This window comes from Pocillopora damicornis, chromosome 10 (assembly GCF_964200805.1).
Source record: "Pocillopora damicornis chromosome 10, jaPocDami1.2, whole genome shotgun sequence".
In the NCBI taxonomy this organism is placed as follows: Eukaryota; Metazoa; Cnidaria; class Anthozoa; order Scleractinia; family Pocilloporidae; genus Pocillopora; species Pocillopora damicornis.
In genome coordinates this window covers 16,858,796-16,871,295 of record NC_142679.1, presented here as the reverse complement: position 1 = coordinate 16,871,295, position 12,500 = coordinate 16,858,796, and the positions used below count along the sequence as shown (strand labels likewise).

At 39.7% G+C, this 12,500-nt stretch overlaps 1 long non-coding RNA gene across 1 annotated transcript in view; it reads right to left on the bottom strand.

The window, feature by feature from the left end:
• Window positions 1-10,650: 10,650 nt before the first annotated feature.
• The window catches only part of LOC149039140 (uncharacterized), a 2,306-nt gene continuing 456 nt past the window's right edge, over window positions 10,651-12,500 (bottom strand). The window contains exon 2 of the long non-coding RNA XR_016180673.1: window positions 10,651-10,684. This is a non-coding gene — a long non-coding RNA (uncharacterized LOC149039140). The remainder of the gene's footprint in view (window positions 10,685-12,500) is intronic.

Sequence of the window (12,500 nt, the reverse complement as noted above, 5' to 3'; positions counted from 1 at the left end):
CCAACTTTGCCCGATGTCTGTATTAGAATTGTCTGGAAGCGAAAGTAAACAATATCAGCAGGGTAGCTAGAGTGCAAAAGATGAGAAAATAGTTAGAGCATCGAAGAAATAAATATTTCTTAGCATATTGGCTTTGGTTATCAGATTTAACGTGCACGGAATGGTACGGCAGATATACCTACAAATTGTGACTATTTAAATGTATATAAATGTACGAGTCAGAACTTAGGAAGAAATTCTGTCAGTTTTCATTTCTGAAAAAACTTTTTAAGTTGAAATTACACCCTGCAGCTCTTTTCCATTAGGCGGATTTAGCTTTGTTTGGTGGGAAAAAGTTGTTATGGATCCCAAAGGCGACTTATTGATACTCATAAAGGGTGCAGGACAAAACAAGTTCGGATAATAAAAAGAATCCGAATAATCGCGGTTTTTCTCTATTAAAGTCAAACGCCCCCACGTTTTACTCGAATGTAAAGAGTCGGTAAAACGAGTCGTGATCAGTACTTCGTGCAAAACTGACCCATGCATAATTTATGTATGAGTTCTCAAGCTGTTTCTATTCGTTTCTATAATTTTCATTGTTACCCAAGGTTCAATAAAATTGTATGAAAAGTTTATAAAAAAGTTTTTCAATACAAAAATACGAGAGAAGCGGAAAGAAACTGAAGGTAAGAATATACTGGTTTCAAGGAGTAACCAAGTCATTCAATTTGGAGAAAATTGGTTAATTTAAACTTCAGAAGAAAATTGATCTCTAACTTTGACAACAACATAAATCTTGAATAGTCAGCCGCTTCAATAAATACGTTTGAGTGAGAAGTATATATACAAAAGACCTTTACTACCGCATAAACGTGAGAAGGAAAGTCGAGGAAAAGTAAGAAAAGGAAGGTGAGTGTGAGTGAGAAACTCGGTGTATTTACTTACTATCGGGTGAGTAACTTGTGCAAGTCAGCGGACAAGAATTAATCCTTAGCAGGAAGATTCCTTATATTACTCGGTAGTTTAAAAAGCGCTCGTATTCTTTCGCTGAGTCAGACAAAGTGTAATTAACAAAATCCTAAATTCACAATCAAAATTATTTGTTGCATCTATAAGAAGGGAGAAGGGCAACATTTGTCATCTGTTTTTCTTTCTTTCTCAAATTACAGGATGAGAGGGCTTCTAGTTGGTTTCCATTTCTGTCCCGTTCTGTTGAGTGGTGTTGCTTTGTTTCTTGTGGCTTTCAGTTCGTCTTTGCACACTGACTTGAGCAGGGACGAGGTTTTCGAGCGAATTGAAGGTAACACATGAATGTGTTATATCTCCCAACACAGTGATATTTTTTTTCCGACGGGATATGAATGTTTCAAGTGCCATGGGCAATTGGATGACACAGATTTTGACTGTGTCACGATAAACTTTACTATTCCACCCCCCCAAATAAGGCTCTGTGACATTCCAAAAATCCCCCTCATTGGTCGTAAATTTCCATTCTTCCCCCTTTATACTCTGTTGCCATAGCAGTTCGCCCTAAAAAAATATGAGATCGCCCCAAAATCGAGTAAAAACAACGGAAACTTTCTACGCGCAACTCTCATAACTTTCAGGGCTTCTTCATATTCACCTTTGAAACACGATTGTGTTGTTTTTCAAGGATTTGAGCTTATTGGTCACATCACCAAGACATTATATGCTGACGAAATAAGCTGTGGATTGAGATGCCTTCAAGATAAAAACTGCCAATCTTACAACAGCAAATCCGATGCTAATGATGTAAAGAAGGAATGTCAACTGAGTAATCAAACCAAAAATTCAAGTCCGGAAAACCTGAGGTGTAACCCACGTTCTACTTATTATGGAAGAGGTACTGCTGAGTGAAGTGCATGACATGGAAAAGTTAGTGGAGGTGGGGGTAGGGGAGGTATGAAGGGTCGGAGTATTTTGGTTGTCACAATTAAGTTTTCCTGATCCTTCCATAACATTCCGAATTATTCTATCGATCTTCCTCATTGGCAGTCAATTTTTTTTAATCCCACCTTTAAACTCTGTTAGCGACCACTGCTCCCCTCTCCATTCCCTTTGAAAACAATGATATTCCCCCCTAAGACCCTGCCACCCCTCCCACCCCCTCTTTCCAAGTCAAATATGGTGACCTATTTCTTACTTCTGATAAGCGCTGTTTAGAGCTCTGTCATGTCACGTCTACATCCACGTTTAATTCCAAAATCAAGAGCTATCTAATAATTACGCGAAAGGAACTACTTATGGAACAAGACCTCTGTGGCGTGTTTTGTTTCTTAGTTTGATCCTCTTCTCGTTTTAAAGGATCATTCTTGCCTTTTGCTATGCAGATAAACGAGGTTGGGATTCTGCTCATCCGGCCCTCTCCTGTAAAGAAATTCTGGACTCTGGACACTCCAAAGGAGACGGGGAGTATTGGATCGACCCAGAGATGAGTGGAAACCCTTTGAAGGTCTATTGTGACATGTCAAGATATGGTGGTAAGAGAATGAATTTTTTTTTCTTTGAGACACGAGGACCTCAACAGGAGTATATTTGACTTGGAGCATTTTCTATTTGAACGTTCTGGTCTTGGCTATTCTTGCTTTCTCAACAAAGATCCTTCTTATGTTTTGAATCAAAAGTATAGCAGAATTCTCGAAAATGAATGGTTATCATCAGCACGCCGATTTGAGCACTAATAGGACAGTGTACGCGTCATACTTGTGATTGGACGGTATAATAGGACCGTTGAAGGGACAGTTAACGCGTCATGCCTGTGTGAGTTGACAGAACGCGTTATGTGCGCGCTGTTGTCTCGCATTTCGCAGAGTAAGCTGTTGTTTTTCGTTTTTATGAAAACGTATAACCGATGTCCAGTTTCTTCTCAAATTTTGTCATAGTTTTAATTAATTGGTAACAGGCCTTCTTGTCGTCTAATTCTGTCTGTAATGATACGAGTGATTAACAAATCGGACTCCCGCTTTGCGGTCGTACGATTCTGTAAATCACTAAATCACTCGTATGATTACAGACCCAATTGGACTCCACTCGGTCCTGTTACCATTAAATATGTTCAAAATTCTAGTTTCATGGATGTCACCAGATGATTTAGGTTTGTTTTATTTTAGGAGGTTGGCTTCTGGTGTCAAATGTTGAGTTCGGAAGTCCCTCTCCTAAGGTTTCCGTTGAGACATCATACCGTGGAATAGGTAAGTCATACATGGTTCTGCAGAAAAGTGCCATGAAAGAGCTCAGAAGACACTTGTCCTTCACTCAGCTGAGATTCCAATGCCACAAGAAACAGGGACGCACATTTCACGTGGTCACAGCTTCCAACAGCTCAGGCGAAGCTGTGGTCCGGTACTTCAGCGGTCAGACAGATGAGCAACCTGACACCTGTGGTTCGTTTGTGAGAGTGACGTTGGATGACAATTCCGAGTTAGCTGGCATTTGCAAAGATTGGGGTCGACTAGTAAGTGGAGAGGTCCGGGTTGGAAAGTGGGGACATGGTGAAGGTCAAGAGAGGCTATACTGGTATCCCGTCTTAAAAAAAAACCAGTATTGTCTTAGGGTCCAACTGCATATTGAGTCGAAAGTTAGAGTTGTTGTCTCCCTGGGGGCTTAGAGAGTTCACCCTCGAAAGTTAGTGTATTTTGATTCACGGCGCGTGACATATTCAACCGTCCAATCAAAAAACCTATTTGAGTTGAGAGATACATAACCTCAACGTTAAGTTGAAGGACTCTAAACATGATTGGCTAGTTGATCGGATCGCGAGCGTCGCACGTGAATACTAAAAATTCCAGAGGAAGAGGAAAGGACACTTTGCAGTTCGAAAAAAACTCACTACTGACACAAGAAAATTTCAACGACCTGTTTGATATGGCGGGAAGCCATTGAGAAAAACCATGCTTAGCACAAGAGGTCGAGGCTAGCTGGGAAATCTCCCGGACAATAAAAAAGTAATCATACAGATTTTGACCTTCAACCCCTCGGGGACTGGGGAAGGGTTTTATTCCACTTTTTAGACATGACACGAGTTTTTATACTGTAACCAATCACAATAAAAGAAATTTTAATTTTCAATGATTGAGAGATTTATATCAAACATAATAACCGGGCATTATCAATATACGCGGCCAAATAGAGAATCGGCCTCTTCAAAACACACGCTCAGCGGGCCGCAAAAGACTGACAGCGGGCTGCTAATGCATTATCAGCCCTACAGCTGATTGGTTCTTGCTTCATCATCCGATGGATTTTAACCAATTAGAGTAAGCCTAGTGTTGGCGCGGGAAAACCATTCATTTGCGAAACTCCGGTTTTGAACTGCAGTTTTTTCAGTCGTCGAATCGTCTTCGAGCGAAAACTGAAGTAATGGAAGAAATTAGTAGTCAAAACTCAGATTTGGGGCAAGAAGATTTGGACAAATTAGAAGCAAAAGACGATAGACAAATACAAGGGCACAAATAAACAATATTCCCGAAAAAAGTCATGTCATCATCATTATTATCAATAAACAAGGCCAAATGATATCAAGAATGCGAGTTTTAATAATACAAGCTAAGTGAATGACGAATTCAAAGTCACTTCAAATCATCATGTAAGTGTTGATTGAACAAGCTATTAAAGAATCAAATGGTGAACTTATTGAAAATTACCGAAAAAATGCTTAAAATCGTCTATCATTTGGCCTTGTTTATTGATAATAATAATAATGACATGACTTTTTTGGGAATATTGTTTATTTGCGCCCTTGTAGTGTCATTTGCGGGCGCAAATAAACAATATTCCCTCAAAAAGTCATGTTATTCCCTTATTGTGAGCTTCACACAAGTCGAGAACTATATTATGCTTTTGGCAGCCATAAGCTCCTTTTCCTTCGGGTTTTCAGTCGGCTCAAATCTCGATATCAGCAATTTCATTTGCCCTTTGGAAGAAAACGTTGCCGTTGTTAGTGGACCAGGGCAGGTTATGTAAGAGCTCTTTTCAAACCGCATGCAGTTTACAATTAGGAGGCTAAAATAATCGTCATTCCATACAGAGGGGGTTGTCCTACCATATCGAAGGTCTCTGTGTCAGGAAGTCCACTGAAGTCACACGAGCAACAATCTCGCTAACAGATTGAGACTGGACATTGCATGTTTAAAGACCAATGGTATCTATGTTCTCTCAGTGATACAATGCCGATGCCTCGCGTTCAGATTTGCTCGATTGTTCATGACAAAATAATGTAAACGAATAATATGACTCATGTTTGTTGTATTTAGCCGATTGTCGAGAGAGGATTGTCCGTTAATTTTTCTAGTTTTTAATTTAATTCTTACCGGCCTTACGCCTAACCATGGTAAGAATTCTCCATTTTAGTACCTCAAGATAAAATAAGAATCTGAAATAAAAGGAATGACAAAAATACAGATAAAATGCATCATTTTACGCAACAGCACATTTAAAGTATAGACAGTCAGAATCATAGCTAGGAAACGTAATAAAGCGATTCATTGTTTCAAGACGACGAAACTACAACTAAAGGGCGCCTAAAAACTATAAAAACTATAGGATTGTGACGTAAGACTCCACATAGACTGTTCCATTTCAAGCTTGACTTGTCCATTTCACTTTTGTAATTTTGGCGGTTACGGCGTAAACCAACTGCTGTAACACTAAACCATTTCGGTTTGTACTAAACCTTTTGTCGTCACGCTAAACCATTTCACTTTACGGTGAATAGATTGATGTGATACTAAGCCATTACAGCTTAATATTAACCATTTGCAGATAGCTTTAGCCACTTCACACTACTCTCATTTGTGTCAAGTCACTGAACCAAAGTACAGTTAGCTGAACCGTTTGTCATTTCGACACTGAGTTGAGTAACTTGTGCAAGTCAGCGGACAAGTTTTAATCCTTAGCAGGGATGATTCCTTTATATTAGCTGGTAGTTTAAAAAGCGCTGTTAGTCTTTCGCCGAGTCAGACAAAGTGTAATTAACAAAACCCTAAATTCACAATCAAAACTACTTGTTGCATCAAAAAAGGGAAAGCGAGACATTACATTCTTTCTCTCAAATTGCAAAATGAGAGGACATCTAGTTGGTTTTCATTTCTGTCCCATTCTGTTGAGTGGTGTTACTTTGTTTCTTGTGACTTTTAGTTCGTCTTTGCACACTGACTTAAGCAGGGACGAGGTTTTCAAGAGAGTTGAAGGTATCACGTGAATGTATTATACCTCTGTTATAACACCATGATATTTTTTTCCGACGTTTTGTACACTTCTGATCCCCCTTTATACTCTGTTGGCCACAACAAATCCCTCTTTCCGACGGAATGTGAATGTGTCAGGTGCCATGGGCGAAAGTCGGATCGGATGACAGATTTTGGCTAAAAATTCAGTCCGGAAAACTTGAGGCGTAACCTACGTTTTACTTATTATGGAAGAGGTGCTGTCGATTAAGATGCTTAACCTTAAGAACAAGTCACATTTATATCACCTGGGTAGGGGTGGGGGGAGGGGGGAAGGAGGGAGAGGGAAAGGCCACAGCATTTTTGTTGTCACAATAAGTCGAGTCAGTCAATTTTCTTTGGTCACGCCTTTAAACTCTGTCAGCGACGACTGATCCTACCACCGTTCCATTTGTAAACCAGGAGACCCCCCCACCACCCGCAAGACCCGCTCACCCTCCAACCCCTCTTTCCAAGCGAAAAATGGTGACCTATTCCTTACTTCTGCTCAGCGCTTTTCAGAGAATGTAAAGTTTATGATCTCTTGCCTTTCCTTATAACTTTTCCATTTTCTTAATTTGAGATTGAAGGATGCTATGGATACTACAAATATTTCCAAAATCAAAAGCTATCTAATGATCACGCGAAAGGAACTACTTTTCGAATAAGACCTATGTGGCGTGTTTTGTTTCTAAGTTTGATCCTCTCCTCGTTTCAAATGGTTATTCTTCCCTCTTCCGATGTTGATAAACGAGGCTGGAATTCTGCTCATCCGGCCTTCTCCTGTAAAGAAATTTTGGACTCCTGACACTCCAAAGGAGACGGGGAGTATTGGATCGACCCCGAGAAAAGTGGAAACCCTTTGAGGGTCTATTTTTACATGTCAAGATATGGTGGTAAGTGAATAAGTCTTTTTATTTGAGACACGAGGACTTTAACTGGAGTATATTTGACTTGGAGCAGTTTCTATTAGAACATTCTGATCTTGGCTATTTGTGCTTTCTCTTCGAAGATCCCTGTTTTCAGTGTTTTTTAATCGAAACCGTAAAATATTCTCGAACGTGTTTGGTTATCACCAGCCTGCCGATTTGAGCACAACAGGACAGCACACACGTCATGCTTGCAATTTGACAGTGTAATAGGACCGTTAAAGAGACAGTTAACACGTCATGCCTGTATGAGGGAAAAGAACGCGTCATGTGCGGGCACTGTTGTCTCGCACTCCGCCGTGTTGTTTTTCGTTTTTATGAAAACGTATAACTGATATCTAGATTCTTTCTCAAATTTTGTCATTGTTTTGATTAATTGGGAACAGGCCTTCTTGTTGTCCAATTCTGTCTGTAATCATACTCGTGATAAAAAAAATCGGACTCCCGCTTTGCGGTCGTACAATTCTGTAAATCACTCGTATGATTACAGACCAAATTGGACTCCACTCGGTCCTGTTACCATTATTCTTATGTAAAAAATTCTAGTTACACGAATGTCACAAGATCACTTAGGCTGGTTTTATTTTAGGAGGTTGGCTTCTAGTGTCAAATGTTAAGTTTGGAAGCCCCCCTCCTAAGGTGTCAGTCGAGACATCATACCATGGAATAGGTAAGTCACACATGGTTCTGCAGAAAAGTGCCATGAAAGAGCTCAGAAGGCGCTTGTTCTTCACTCAGCTGAGACCGACTTCCAGTGCCAGAAGAAACAGGGACGCACATTCCACATGGTCACAGCTTCCAACAGCTCTGGTGAACCTGTGGTCCAATACTTCAGCGGTCAGACAGGTGAGCAATTGGATGGCTGTGGTTCGTTTGTGAGATTGAAGTAGGATGAAAATTCTAAGTTAGCTGGCATTTGCAAAGATTGGGGGCTAGTAAGTGGAAAGTACTTTTTTGGAAAGTGAGGACGTGGAGAATTGAAAGCAGGTTATACCGGTTTCCCGCCTTTGGTCCACTTAAATAACGTTGGTGACCTCAACGACATGGAATGCGATGATATCGCCTCTTAGACTGTTAACTCAATCGACGATTTCTGGAGAGTCTTTGTTCGTTAGTTGCGTTTGTCTCAGAGCTGTCTGTACCCTAAGCAACGCTTGATTGTGCGAATAACTTTAACAAACGAATAATCAAAACAAAGACGAACACAAGAAATGCGCCGTCACCGTGACCAGCTGCACGACGTTTAAGCGCTCAAACATCTAGTTAGGTCACATGTCTGGCGCTCGCTTCTTCCTTGTGGTAGGCTTACCGAAAGTGCTCCACCGTTTGTATCATGTAGTTATAGTTTTACATGCACCGCACCGCATCCTAAAGGAGTCAATGAGATAAACACGGTTTTCTATGTAGTAGTTTATGTTGCTTTACTAATTTCAAAGAACAATTAAGGTTCGAAGAGTTAGCCTTTCCCTTTTGTTTAGTCACGGAATATGTAAATATACTGATTTCTGCGTGAATATAAATAAATATTAGGGCAAGGTGTTTTTTTAAATCTGACAATTTGTTATTTCATCCATTTCAAAGTCAAATCGTTCAAGTTTTCGAGAGCAAGAGGAACTTTGTCTGAAGTATAAAGGGGGTAAGTTTTGAGAGAAACAGTAGTGCTGTGTCGGTGGGGAAGTATGAAAAAATAATTTGGTTTTATCAACTTAATCATTAACGTAAATTGGCCACCATAAAGAACTTAAAAGCTGACGTTTTGAGTGTTAGACCTTCGTTAGAGCGAATGACGTTTCGTATGCATTTATTATCAGGAGATGAATGTCGCACGCTCTTGTTTGAATTCTCAGTCGAATGAAGCGCCTTGTCTGTCGATCACGTAATCAGCATGCATGTGAAAGAATCGCCAGAGGATTGTGAATTGCAGTGTTATTTAGAGGATGATTGTATGTCGATCAACATCAGAATAATGGGGGATGAAACGTACTATTGTGAATTGAGTGACTCAGATCATGTTGTACTTCCTCGAGATCTTGAAAATCAGAAAGACGTTATTTACAGATCAGTACAGGTGAGAATTTGTCGATTCAACTGACGGATCAATTTTTCTGTCAATCTTATTCCGTAAGCGGATGCATTCAGATTAGTTTTTAGAACTCTTTCGTTTCCGAAGGCCTGTAAGGATTAAATATAAATCTGGAAAAGTGAACAAACAATCCTCTCTGGAGAATTAACTCATAGAACAGACATAAGTTCTGGTTACTATTTGTTTACAGTATTTTGTCATGCTCGCGATCGAGGCATCGGCATTGCATCACTGAGAGAACATAGATGCCACTGGTCTTCAAACAATCAATGGCCAGTCCCAACCTCCTAGCGAGATTGTCGCTCGTGTGAGTTCAGTGGACTTTCTGATACAGAAACCTTTGATATGATAGGAGAATCCCCTTGTATGGAATGGCGACTATTTTAGCCTCCTAATTGTAAACGTGCATGCGGTATGAAAAGAGCTCCTACATAGCCTACTCCGGTCCGCCACAACGGAAACGTTTACTTCTAGGGGGCACCTAACGTTGTTAATATCGGGATTTCAGTCGACTGAAACTTGAAGGAAAAGTAGCTTATGGGTGTTAAGAGTAAATGTCAGTAAAAATCAAGGAAAATTCAAAAAACGTGGCCACGGTCAAAAAATCGATTGCGCTCATACTTTGTCAGTTTGAAGGCCTAGGTAAGTAACTGAAGGATATGAGGTTAGTTTTTTGAAATATTCCATATAACGGCAGAAAACCACGAAAAACGGTCACCCTACCGGAAGCTCGGATTTCACCTAGCGGAAACTCGAAATTTTACACTTTTCAGCTTCTCGCTACACAGACGTTTACATAGCTGTAAATCTTTCTTAAGTATAATTGAATTCATTGATTCTTCCTTAGTCAAACCATGGGAATTATTTTTATCTCTGCTTATTTGCGAGCGAACTGAGACCCGATTAAGAAGACACACTTTTCTCATTTACGCGAAGGTGTAAAATAATCCAAACTCAGCGACGAAAAAAGCTGACCGGTAGTTCTTCAAATCCTCTGATATTATAACCAAAGACAGTTCAGTCATTGATTTTTAGGTCTACGGTTTTAAATCTTTAGGATCTAGTAGCACTTTTGCATGAACGCCGATCAAAATTCGATAAAATTCCAATTGAGCGCCTTTGAAATCTACAACTCTACATAACAAAGCACTATTGAATAAATTAACTCCTCGGCCAAAGTTTGTAAATAAAACATAAGGGTTTTGCTTTTTTAGCGGTTTGAAGCGTTTTAAAAATATATATTAATGTTAAATATTGTCTACACAGGTAAAACAAACTATGAAACACCAAAATTACCACGAGCTGAAATTAAATCTCACAGGCTCGCTCCCTAATCTGCGTCACGCACGAGCGACTTAGCTACAATTAGCGCAGTAACAAACAGATATTTACATCCGTTGATTTTTAATAAGTCGTATTTTTAAAATATCTTACTCAAAGATGTGCCAGGTTTCCCAGTTAACTTGCTGAAAAAAAAAAGAAAACCTTAATAGTAATTCTAGCTCAATAATAATTGATTTTATTTAGTATGAGAAGTTTTGTGCCGTCGAAAACCAATCGGAAGTAACTGTTTCCACGAAAAGCAAATATTGCATCGTTCTCTAAATAAACAAATCTACTTAACCATATAACCAGAGTATGTTGTTGGCGAAGTTAATAGACATACATAACAACGACGTCTTGCTCGTTCTTGAATATTGTCGGTGGGATTTGCAGCGCAGACGAACGCACTTGCTAAGTAACTTCCAATGGCTAATTTCTACCCTTACTCAGCTTTCGTCACACTGCTCACGCTGTGTAACAAGGATATAAAACATCGCACGAAGTCCTAAAAAACTCTCCGGACTTGAACCAGAATTGATTTTAGCAAGATTGCGTGTTTTTAAAAGCCAACGAGTTTATTGGAGATGACTACCCGTACCGTCTCATCGTGTCACTTAGGCATAACCTGACACGATGTCGATAGTTTCGACTCCTGATGGCCGAGAGCACTCTTATTTGTACCCAATTCATTAACCAGCTCCCAGTTGGCTTGTTAGCTCAATTGGTAGAGCGCTGCACCGGTATCGCAGAGGTCATGGGTTCAAATCCCGTACGGGCCTGAAATTTTTTTCAGGTCCTACTTACAACTACTAGTTTCAGTAGTGTTCTTAGCTGCGAGGATCTTCTAATTTCATCTTTCCACCGCAGTGCAAATATGTGAATTTTCATATATCTAAAATCTTCATTCACTCGGATGTTTATTTCTACCCAATTCATTGATTAGTTCCCAGTTGGCTTGTTAGCTCAATTGGTAGAGCGCTGCACCGGTATCGCAGAGCTCGAGGTCATGGGTTCAAATCCCGTACTGGCCTGAAGTTTTTTTTTTTTTTTTTTCAGGTCCTACTTACAACTACTAGTTTCAGTAGTGTTCGTAGCTGCGAGGATCTTCTAATTTCATCTTTCCACCGCAGTGCAAATATGTGAATTTTCATATATCTAAAATCTTCAAGCACTCGGATTTCTTTTTTTCCGAGTACGCCTGTGTCACTTACTGAATAATACATCATTCTCATTTATTCACCAGGCTTAAAAATATCACATTTATTCCATTGCGCGTATGCCACACATGACATTCCAATCCTAGCAGTATGCAGGATGTTTGTCCCATGAAGCACTCGGATTTTTTTTCCGATTATGCCTGTGTCACTTACTGAGTAATACATCATGTTCAAAAGTATTAATTTTTGCACCATACAGGAAGTTGTTTCGGGTCACTCAGCAAGAGCTGTGAAAAGTAGCCGCACTGGAATAGGAATATATTTTTTCCAATCCATGAAGATATTTGACCTTTCAAAATAGCTCGTCCCTATGGGCTCAGGTAAATAACAACTAAAAAATGTACTACCAAGCAGGAACTGTCTCCAATGAGTTTTGTATCCTCTTCATTCTGTTGTCCAATGCGACTATTAAAAACACTATGAGTTTTACGACTTGCATGTTTTATTGATTGCACTTGTCAAACAACACTACAGTCTGTCATTGATAGAGAAAATAAAGTTTAATTTTGACAATATTCGATGAAAAATACTAAGAATTTTCCAAAGAGGGCACCGAAGAATAAATAATGTCACCTGTCATTTTTACGACATTTAAAAAGGAGGGAAGGGGGTGGGGGAAAGGATTTAACAACCATACTACTCTCTCTCCCCAACCACCCACAAAGTGCACAGTTTGCACAGTATACCAGTGGAAACGTCACATCAACATTTATGTGTTTACGTTTAATAGCACAATTACGGT